Raw genomic sequence first — 12,313 nt, forward strand, 5'->3', positions numbered from 1 at the left:
TTTTCGTGTCGACTGTGAGCTGTGCCGCCAATTGGGGGCTAAGCAGAAGGACGGGGGCAAAGCAGAATTGCGCCGGGGGCGTAGAGGAACGACGGGGGCGAAGCAGATTTTTTGCGGGGGCGAAGCAGAACGGGGCGGGGGCGAAGCAGAACGGCGGGGCGAAGAGGAAGGAGTTTCATGGGGGTGTGTAATAGAGGACTCGATGAGGGTATCTGATCTATATGATGAGTTATCACTCACAGTCGTTCTGCACATATGACACATTACCCTTCCCCTTACCCCTGCAGCGCGCTGCCTAGTCTCCGCACCAGCGACTCCGCAGCAAGCCGAGCGGATAATTCTTCAATTAAAGCCTCATGCATCGCCGATAAACCACGGGCGGAGACGGAAGTCAGCGAGATATGATCAACCAACGGGCTCTTACTGGATATTGACTGGCGACAAATGGCATCTGGAAAAGTTAAAGATAACCGCCGGGAATCAGATGGTGCAGTTGTCGAAATGCCTTTCAATAACGTCAGCAGGGCGCTAATGATACAGATCAGCTACGTTCTACCCTAATTCATCATACATGCATGTTGTCATAAGATTTTTTGGTATCGAATGCAATCGGCACCAATTAAGAAGCCTGCAGATATTTTCTCCCCAATCCAACGTTATAACTACCTATAAATAAACGTGACATTTTCAGTGTTTAATTCCTGCGTATAGCCTCGCGTAGTGTTGACCCCCTCCCGCTATCCGATCGTTACTTCGCGGACGCACCTCCGCGAGGCCGGGTTGTGGTGACCGCTCCCTGCCGGGTGGCATGTGCCGTTCGCAGATTACTGAAGCATCGCGTCAGTCATCGATTTCACGGCGACAATGGACAGGAAAGGCGGTGGATTCTAGTCAATAATGGACCCTTAAAATGTCACAAGCCGTGTGGATACATTGATGGCTTAGTTATTTCTATCCCTACTTCGCCGTTACGAACGAGAAAGCACAGTAACTGTACACTAAAGCTGGAAGTAGCCCAAATCGTTTTTCGAACGCTTTTTACTGCAAAACAAGCTAACTTTTAGGGCTTCAATCTCAGTTCTGAATCTCTCTCGATTTTAACCGAGTTAACAGCTTTCCATATCGTTCCGAGATAAGCATGGTCTGCGTTCCCTGTAAATCTGCTGTCATGCATTAGGTATAAACCGCCATCTAATGATTTATCTCACACAGGGTACAGATAACTTCTCCCTTTAATTACTTTTCGGCAGCTAAGAAAGATGGAGTGGGTGAATAATCTAGGAACAAAGAACCCTCTTCGTGCTTTCCCTTCACGATAACGCACGTTTGCTAATGCACATGCAGCGCATATCTCACTTTTATATCTGCCTCTGGACCTGAATCAAAAACACATTACAGTCGTCTGATTATAAACACACATTCGGCGGGCACATAGACGTTGTTCCCCGAGGGGCATTAACCATGAAGTAAAATGATGTTATCGCCTTGCACTAAGTTTATTTTACGTATTAGAAGTGCATACACGTTGTCTGTGATGAAGAGATATGGGGACATAATGGCCTATATTCACAAGGGAAGTGGGCATATACATGTATATAAAGAACTGTCACGGCTCAGTGACCTGGGGTAGTAAGCGGTAGGTATACATAACGTTCAGAACTTATCCTGGGATCATACGTTATTTTCCTGGCATACAGCGATGCTGAACCATTCATCAAGTTGCGCCTTTGTTTAAAACTGTCACCTGCGCCGTCTATCTTCCTTGATCTTCCTCACGGCAATTCGCCGAACAAAATTGGCCCCATTTGTCAGAAGTCCATCCAATGGAAGAATGGGACTTTCCCAGACGAAGGTTTATACCAGCTGAGCTGCCACCACAATGTTTCCTGATTTCCCAGGAGAGGCTAATTGCGTCTAAGTTCAAGGGTTGAGTGGAATCATGGCAATACTGGTCTTCTGGGGGAAACAGCTAGAAACAAATAGTGTTACCGGCGAATAAAGCTGTCCAAGTAAGCAAATTCAAACATATACACTAGTTTGCTTTTGAAATGTTAACATGCGATTTAGTCCATCTTGTTTCCATCTGATTTCTGGCCCAGCTACCGAATTTTCAGCACCAAGGACAGGTGCGAGTACAGGGACCCTTTGTCCACGTATCCTTTAGGTCAACGGCCTTGTTGATCTGTGTGCCAGAAGAAACATTAAGCCGTAATCAATACGTTCATGACATCTATGAAACGTTACATAGTTTATAACGTGTTTAACAACTCCCAAATCAGCCTTAAAACATGCCAAGTGGACGTGAAACGTGAACGTTGAGCAACTACAGCCGCACATCCTGATAAAACTGCCCATGAATTCCCGGACTCTGTTTTAGACTGTCTTGGCGCAGTACCAAGTCCCCTCGTAGCGTTTTTCAAGACAATCAAAAAGGTGCCTTGTTATGATCAACTGGACAAGCAGTGGCCGTTTTCTGCACACTCAACTTCGATTTTACACTTTCTAGCATCGATTTTTGAAATAATGTTTACTTTGGATGGTGACATATAGTACGGTTTGTGGCCGTTTTACGTGTAGCACATTTGACGCTAATACTCGCGCATTGCTAAATAATTCATGCAAAACTTCACCCGTAACCTGTCCAACTTTCTGTTTAGGAAACAACAGATTAAATCTTCTGGACATTCGCCCATACTCCCTCGTACTTGTCATATTTGGTGTACGCATCTTTTGAAAGAGTCCCTTACCTGCCGAATTTGTTTCTTCATAATGTAACGCCTGAAAATTCAGTCATCATAGCGGCATAACTGATGGCAAATGTATACCCCTCCGGCTTTGTACCTTAGCTAAGTAACAAGTTTTCCTTGCTAGTCTTTCGATCCTCTATGCTAGTCTGAAATATGAAAGGCGCGCGTTTGGTTCCATTTAATGGCGATGGGACTTGAATATTACAGTTTCGCTGATGAGGTATCTCTCGCAATCCGTTATGATCAGGCTCAAAGCCATAGGGTCGGAGGGAAATCTAATTGTCCCTGATACCCACTGGATGATTTGTAGATTAGATCCTGATGTAGTACTTCTCATGATAGGTTCATAACTACATATAGATGGCCCTAGGTACCGCTCGGAATGAGTCGCCCCACTACGGGTTGGACTGGTTCCAATCTCTCACACTTCATAAATAGTCCATGGCGCGTGTCTGCAAATGTTATTGCCTGTCTAATCAAGTAAACTTACCCTGACAGGGTGTCCACAGAGGACACATTAAGGCAGTGCAGTATGAATCATTTAGTCAGAAGAAACACCCAACTACCGCGAAAATAGCACGTCTTGTCTTGATATCTATATGAGTAAGGGTCTGAAGGGTTCCATTATTACTAATTAAGTCGCTGGCGTACCTCAAAATACGCCAATGTATGAAAAGATATGTTTCACCACACCCACCCTTCACTTGACATTCCTCTAAAACTCAACCAAATCATGGGATGAATCTTCACGGAATCTCATCATCAAAACAAAAATCATCCAGCCAGACAACCTAGGCAGCTGATCAGCCATATGCATAGAATCTTCGGGTTTTGAAGTGCAGAGAGAGAAGTCAACAAAAGCAAGAGCCAAGAGATGAGGAGTACTGTTACCTTCACACATGACATCCATATATCCGGTGTTGTACTCGCCTGACTTGTCGTACAATCAGTGCCACACAAACGTACACCCGCCCGCGACAGACACATTCCCGACTAAGTTAACATTGGAAGCTTTTGGATTGACGGAAAAGTCCACAAGCGTGACGAGGAAGACTCTGGTCTGAGCATTCCGCAGGAAGTTGGCGAGTCTACATCACAGACGGGACAGGCAAATCCGTACAAGGCTCCGGTGAGTGATTCAATCAAGACGTTCAGGTTATCTCCGCTGTCAGGAAGCAGTTTGCCAATACAGGAAGCTCACTTGGAGGCTCTCCTACATCAAGCCCTTAACACGGCGTCTGTCCGCGCGCAGCTGGCTCCGACGGAGCGGTACAGCCGGGGGATTTACGGTGGGAACACACGCAGATTGGCTTCCTGGAACGGCGGAACATCTCACCCGCGTGGCGGGGAGGATCGCCGTGATGACCGGCTGGGGTGAGCGGGAGGGATGACGTAGGGAACACCTGGGGTGTTTTCCACTCCACTGCATGGACGGATATTGTCTACTGTTGTTTAGAAGCAATCGACTTCATTGAGCAACATTTGTAACGGATACAATGAATGGCAAATTTGGTCAACAGTGCTATATGATGTCTCCAATATTTACACCATTCTATCCGTAGTGAACAGGGACTACATACTAAATTGAGAGAGTATAATAATCAGAATTCACAGGGGACGTTGTGCACATTACAGTATTGTGTCTGAGATAATACATTCTCTTTCGCGCCAGACACATATTGGTCTAAAGGCACTCACTGCACCACCTTCTCACATGGATGCATGGCTAGACATCGATTTCGAAGAAACAAAGGTGCTGCTGAGAGATGTACCGACTTCTTAATATGGTGACATGGTTTGTATCTTCATCTCGGCTGGTGACAGGCGTTGTCCTTACAATGCGCCACATCGATTACGGATGTCAGTGAAGTCCACGTTACCGTGTCACGGTGGGAATGAAGAAAAACACCTTTGTCCGTTCTATGAATACATCTTTTAAAACTCTTCAAGAAACCTCTGACTAAACAGAAATGCCTTTCCCTCTGGGCTAAAATCGAATTGGTTATGCTATCTAGCAACTTTCTGGATGAAATAACCGATCGTTGTGGTTCCTATTAGGTGCTCCAGCCCTAAAGGTTTACAAAGTAAGCATTTTAGCGAATACGCGTACGGGAATGCTTTCAAATGCTTTGTTTCTGCTTCGATAAGTACTACCCGCTATTTTTATCTGAATCAAATTTCTCACTGTGCAAGTTCATAAAGTAGGATTAATGTATATTTTGCCCTTTAGGAATATAAACATGAGGTTCATACTCCTTTTTCTAGTCATGCATGCCATCGGTAATCAGGTAAATCTTTAGAAAATCTCAATCATTTCTTTGTACACTGTAAGGCTTTCGACTTCGCCTACGCATTGGAACTCTGTTTTCTTAACTAAAGAATCTAAAGTGGAAGCTTTAGACTGCTTCCTCCGTAGGTGGGAAACCCATGGGGAGTCACACGGTAAAGGCTACATGGCTGTGGCGCTTACCGTATAAAAGACGGCAAGTAAAAGTAAGCACAGCCAGTCGCTGCTGTGTTGACATAATAATCTTTCATCCTTTCTTCCATTAGTGGTAATGGACCAGCTGGCGACTGTTGTTTACACTAGAGAACGTTGACTATATACAGTCGGTGCAGAACACTGCAGCCAAAGAACGTTAACGTTGTACGAATTCACACTGATAAAAGTATTTTATTACGACATATATATATGCTTCAGAAGAAAATATCACACAATTTATGGGATGTAACGGCGCGGTCTTATTCGCGTCTTAGGTAATCGTAGATTTGATTTTTCAAGCAGGCTGTGACAGAACCAAATGCCGACAGCTTTCTCGGTAACAAGACAGCCGGATTTGTACAACACATGCACGACTATCCTTCGAATATTCTTAGTTTGTGCGATCGTACGAAGATCCTACGACGAATGTAACCAGGTCCTAAGAGACGAGAACGAGAGACACGTCCCAAACCCCAATTCAATTGTATCCAGAACCGTGTCTATCTAGTTTGATGCCTGAAAGAGTTTGGGTTATGATCAGGCACGGTTCTGGATAGTCTTCTCATATCCAAGAACGTAGATTTGCCCCAACGGCCCAAGCACGGTTGTGGATACATCAACAGCGTAGACAATGGATAAATCACGGTTCTGGATATACAACAACATCTCTCAACAAGTACTCTATCCCAAGCGCGCAGCTGAGGGCCGCACCACATTCCGTCACAAGAAGATTATGGCCGTATTTAGACATGTCCACACATCGATAACAACCTACTCCATAGAAAAATGAGGTCAAACTAATCAATAAAGGGATGTGATCAAACAATGAAATTTGTGGCGTTGGTCTTGGTTCAGATTCCAAGATTGCCAAATGAGATCATAAAACATGATTTCCTTTCGGTAGAAATCATCGTAAAGCTAAGCCACCATGACCCACTTTCGTTTTAACGATGAACCACCTGACAACTCTGTTAGTACACAGCGGTACCCCGATGCACGCTACAAATTTACCTTTTGTGCAGAATGGTTATCTTGACCAGGGTTGTTAGGTCCGTGTTATTTGCTATATTCAATGTGTGTTTTTATGACACCTTTGTAGGCGAAAATCTGGGTATAACGTTGTGCACGAACCTTCGTTCATATCGATTTTGCCATGTCGTTACGGATGCTGTGAAAATTTGATAAGATCCTTGTAGGGGAGAAGGGCTGAATTATTGTTCCATAAATGCGCCCCGAATGGCTAGATTGCAGATGGCGTTCAAACGTGACAAAAGAGAGAGTCCCCGAGGGCGAATAAACGTTATGAGACGGCTAAAGGACAGAGAATGGGTTCCCAACTCGCCCGTGCCTACAGATACGTGTTGGAACAAGGAAACGGTGATCGGTTGCTTCTATGCCTGAGGCTTCCCCGGGAATTTCAGTAATCCCCTTCACGAAATCGATTATAGCCTCAAAATTGCTTCGAGTAGTCAAAAATCGTAATTTATAGTGCCAATATTGCCAGCGCATTGCACTTCACAGTCACACAGTACGTGTGTATCTGATGGTTCGTCATGATGACATTATCACAGGCCATAATCGAACTCGTGCTCAGTCTAATTGCGGGGATCGTAAAACATTTATGCGGTACGAGCAACGTCTTTATACGGCTAATTCCTTCAATTCTACATACATGTAAGGCTTTAACGTTGATAAGCCAATAGCTCAGATGACCTTGTTTCTTTGACATAGTCACAGATCGTATGGAAGCTGGATATCGATAAATGTTTAGACATCGGCATAAGTCATTAGGTCAGCATTTCTCATCCACTGTTCGCCCTCCCTGCATTGTTTTGCACTGTATTACCAAAGCCAACACAGCCCAGCCTCTCGGCTGTTCTGGGACCTCGCAAAAATATCCCGACTGAAATCTGTGACAATTGACTTTAAAAATCCAGTTTCACTGCCCTAAAATTGCTTTGTGTGCCTTTAAAGGTCCTGGAGGTGGTCTGTGTAGGTCCCGACAGCACTCTAGCATGAAGGGTATGGATTCTGGTGCCAATTTCAAACCACTTAGCTCTGCACGCCCTACGCAGACATCGATATCAGCTTGGGAATCACGGATGTCACAGCAGTGAGAATAATAATAATATGTCCACTATACAAAGGTTAGGTGTGCCAGGTAGTTCAGTTTATATACAACAAGTTGGTACCACAGCGCGCCGCCTGCGAAGCTGGAGTGTTACGCCCAAGGGCGGTCATACCGGCTACACAGATACAGGTACGATGACTTATTGAACTTAACTCATGAAAATCCAGACCAAACATCGACCATCCAATACAGAATGATACAGTAGCTAGCGGCGTGCAGACTGGCTCAACAGGCGTATTCCCTGGACTTCATGCAGCCGACTCGCTGGAACAACGACGGCCCTTTTTTTATCAATAATGCAAAAATTTTTCATATAAAATATCCCGTAAATGGATAACTGCACGGGTCATGCTGGGATCACAACACCGATTGGCACAAAAAGGGAAAATCCTCGACAATCGCCGTATCGTCATAGATAGCTGAAATGTAAGTCAAAGGTTATCCTAACAAGGTGGTCATACGCTAATGTATACACCTACCTCAACAGAGCATTTCTCCGCTAGATCAAAGCATGTCGGGTTGCAATCTTTTGCTGTCACAAGACAAAAATACGGTGGTTAAAATCAGTGGTAGTCCCGACGTCGGGTATGAGTCTTGTTGCCCCACTAACCACCTAGCCGGGGATGTCAGTTGTACAGAGAAAAATATCCAGACCGCTCTTGTTGCTCACCGACGTACAAATCACGGGATCAAAATGAAATAGGTCCAAAATAGCTCCCTCAGGAACTTGGCAACGTTTCCGTGCCGGAGAGTTAGGAGAGACGCAGTTCGCGATACACGGCTTTTCTTGAATGTTGTGGGTTATCCCATTGAAAGATTAGGGGTACGCTTTATTCGGTGCCGAGTGGGGCTGGTTTAAATAAGAACAGTAACGAAACAGGCATATATTGTAAATGATTGGGGAATACATTTACCTCGAAAGACAAAGATGTGGGAAAGAATGTTATCGGAATGAGAGTAATGAGATATCAAGTATGCGGATAAGTGGAATGGAGTGGCTCCAACCATTGCCCGATAGAACCATTATAATCAGCTAGAACTAATAGGAGTCACTTTCCTTGATTAATCCATTAAAGCTGCATGCCAGGAAGCTCGGATAAGCTTATATTTTTTTAAAAGACCTCACTGAGAATTTTTTCTTTAACCATATACGATTATGGTTTTTCTGATTTAAAACATGTAACGTTATGTACTGTATTCTAATTTCTTGCTCAGAATTGAACGGCCACCAGCCGTTGGCAACAAATTCAGAACCAGAAACCAAATTTAAACGGGGTCTGTGACAGAGGCTAGCAAAATACCATCGCATTTTTCGTAGGAACATAGCTGCCGCAGCCTTTGTTAAATTTGTATGTATCGTTACCGTAAAACAAGAATGGAACTTGTCTTATTTATTTGGCGTCTGGCGTTTTGATATAAGGCGCCCGGAAATTGCTTTCTGGACGCACGACCATTAACTGATTAGACAGTTATAACATGTTACATGTATACATATATCAGAGCGCTGATTGTACAAATAGAGACCACGGAATCTCCCACAATTGGCTATAAAATCGCCATATCTCCTGGGTATTGAAATCTAGTCAGGAAATAAGGTTTTGTCTTAAGGTCTATGAGCATAATTGCGTTAGCGTCGCCAATGTACAGTCTACACAGTGGCAACCAAATCTTGCAGCATTAGAAGAAGCGCCTTGGGTATTCCCTACGTTTTTATTTAATGGCAGCGGAGGAAAGTTCTCAGCTCAGACATACCTCGAACACATTTAATTGATGAATTATAAATAAAGGTCAAGCAATTACGCCATGGAAATCTGCCAGACTGTAGCAATTATAATGTTCCAGGGAGGATCAAGACTGGAATCGAGCATGGTGATCCGGGAACTGGTATCAATTAAACCTGAGAATTACGTCTGTGTCTATCTGAAGAGCCTCTGCTTTCTTCAGGTCCCGAGCAGTGAGAGATACTTCCAGATTTAGACAAATTTAGAATCAGGTACGATTCGAAACAGCCTCCTAGTATCCAAGAACGTTGATTTTCCCACCCATGGTTATTGATACGCGTGAGCTATCCAGAACCATGACTGAGCATGATTCTGGATGAAACACGATTCTGAGCACAACGGCAGTGTCTCATGATATCATAGATAGACCTATTAGGGGTCATTTGACTCTTAATGTGACATCCCAAAAGTGACCCAATCCGCCTGACTCTAATATATTAACAGGAAATCCTAATTTGCCCAGTAGCAAATCAGGATCATGGACGTTGTCCCTGGTCATAACTTTTACGTCTAAACCCGGGGTATAAATCGCACCGTTTACTCACCGCTCGCCAGTATTTATTGCCTGCTGCCAGCCATGTACTACACATTATGAGCAGCAATTACTGTTTTAATTACTAATACGTAATTAATCTCGTCCCATTTAACAGTGAAAAAAATATGGGACCATAGCCAACCTACCTGAGCGAGATATTCCGTGCTCAGCTCTGGTCTGTGGGACCTAATCTTTATTTTGTGATACAAGTTTTTTTAAGCCCTTTCCAGCATTCACCGGCCCAAATAGGAGTATTCTCGACACTGAGAAATGCGATGACGTCCAGCTTTAATAATACTTCTCAACATCTACCCTCTACATGTACTCGCATAAGCAATTGTCAGTATGATTAAGTCTCTCACATATCCTGGTATTTTAAGAAGCTGATGGATCAGCACAGTTCTGAGCAGTAACATCCCAGGAGATGTGGAGATCAATAATGTTTACAAAAGCCTGTAGGGTTATCTTAGGTCAGCCCTTATGTCCTTTAGCTTCAATAAATTATTGATCCAGTGTAATAGTTGTGTAATGATGACTCATTCCATTGAATTAATCATAACGGACTTAGACAAATGCGGAGTAAAGAAGCCCGTAGTCTACTAGAATAATGTATATATTTCAAGTCAGATTCAAGAGAACAAAGATATATTTTGCATCAGTGGCTCCAACCTTCCTGACCGAATGTTATTTCCGTCGCACTTGAAACAGTAAACTATGAAATATTTGTCTGCCTAGGAAAACGGATTGGTCTGGTTTCAAGGTCACGCCAAGGACATGGTCACGTCAAAACGGAAGGTCAACATTCAAATCACGTGGTCTCTTACCGACGTTCCCACAGCGGCACTCGGGTCACCTTTCACAAAAACAAATGGCCAGGTTTACTCATCAAATCTGTATTGGCTTTAGTCTAAGCCAGAGTAGGCCTAATTAAAGAAATGTGGAGCAACTCCACTTGGAATAAGGGCAAGGGCGTTTTGAATGGCCCTCAGAGCAATTAAGCTACAGCGTCAATACCTACTTAATGCTGCATCCTAGTTTCTATCAACTGCACTGAGCCTTAATCTAAATAAAAGAATCAAAAAGAGGTGCTGAGTCAGAAAAAGTATTTTCATCATTCTCGGCAACGCACAACTCCAAAAACGAAGCTGTCGCAAAGTACTAGTATGCTGTGACAAAGCTGTCTTGTGCCACAAGTTTGAAAGGAAACCTGGGCGCCCTAACAAGATATTAGTGTAGCCAGCTTTCGAAGAGTTGTCGGAGGTGTGTCTTGATGACAAGCCTTCATGTGGTCTGAGTGGATCAATCATTACGACAGCAGTTCCCCAGGCTCCAACAACTTCAGCTGTAAAATAGAATGAGATACGAATGGCTGGAACTTCATGTGATGCGCAGTACGATTCGGCGATAAAATTCGAAGATGTGGAACGTACTTCTGGTTTTACGACATGCCCACGGGTATTCTACTAGCGGAGGATTGGGCTTTGGCTTGTTTTTGACTTGTTGTTAGGCGTTTCATCGGACTTTCTTTCTTGTACTGGTGAATATTTGCCAGCCATTTTCGGGTGGCGTTTTGGATATTGCCCTGCCAATGATACTTCTACAGTTTCGATACTTGCCAATTCGATACTGCAGTGCAGCCATCAAACTATCTGCTTGGAGATTAGCCACATATGCATAGGATGCATACGTCGGGACTGTGTGAGCACGTCAGCTATAAACGACTATTGGCATGAATAAAGGCGATAACTACTGCATAATTAATTCTCATTGCCATATCGAACGTGTTGATGGGAGAAGACACAGACACTAATTGTCAGAAAAGTTGCTTTTTTAGCAGCAGGTCTGTGTGTCATGCTTGAACAGTATGCCCAGCTGGATTATATGCCGGAGGATTGCTGCACCAATATGATCTACACACACCTACACGAGAGACCCCCAAATGTGTACTTCCCAATAACTCATCCCAGCTTCCCATCTTATTTTACGGCTTACATGATATTTTCGGATAAGAGTTATCAAGGCTGGATTCCGGGACCATCTGGCAGTACCTATTACACAGACAACAACTTTCACAACTAGATTTTACAACGCGTATGCTATTCGTGGGTCAGAAACCAATCTTGATCAGTTCTTTACATCTTGATATGATAGTAGATGCTGCTCATCAGAATTTTAAGTTCCCGGTGGGCCTCGTCATCACAATACGCCGACAACGTCACTTCACTGACATCGAAAGAAGAAACCCGCCATCTCAGACTAATAGTTAGATCAAGCTAACATGGCGATGGTAATCTAGCTGCCAGGCAAACTGTACTGGATGGGATACTTTACTGTCTCTCGGCAATTGACGGAAGATTGCTACAAGATTGCATTGGTGGATATCGCTAGCACGCTGCTGGGGTAATGATGCTGTTATAGACGCAGATGGACGTAAGAGGAGTAAAACATGCTCATTACGCCTCTGGGTTCGGTTTTATGTTAGACATTATTATCTACAGCCGGTGATCATTGCCACTGGAGGAGCTGGTCTCCCACTTAGTCATTTTACGGGGAAAATGGAAAGTCGAGCCACTGACAAAATTATCCTTTCTCCCAAGTTATCTTACCAAACTGGTTTGCTTGTCCTTGGAATATCAT

At 43.9% G+C, this 12,313-nt stretch overlaps 1 long non-coding RNA gene across 1 annotated transcript in view; it reads right to left on the bottom strand.

The window, feature by feature from the left end:
- LOC109483206 overlaps positions 1-8,055 on the bottom strand; it is a 13,700-nt gene extending 5,645 nt beyond the window's left edge. The window contains exon 1 of the long non-coding RNA XR_002140999.1: positions 7,840-8,055. This is a non-coding gene — a long non-coding RNA (uncharacterized LOC109483206). The remainder of the gene's footprint in view (positions 1-7,839) is intronic.
- Positions 8,056-12,313: the final 4,258 nt, after the last annotated feature.

Source organism: Branchiostoma belcheri, unplaced genomic scaffold, assembly GCF_001625305.1.
Source record: "Branchiostoma belcheri isolate BF01 breed outbred unplaced genomic scaffold, Haploidv18h27 scaffold11, whole genome shotgun sequence".
NCBI lineage: Eukaryota > Metazoa > Chordata > Leptocardii > Amphioxiformes > Branchiostomatidae > Branchiostoma > Branchiostoma belcheri.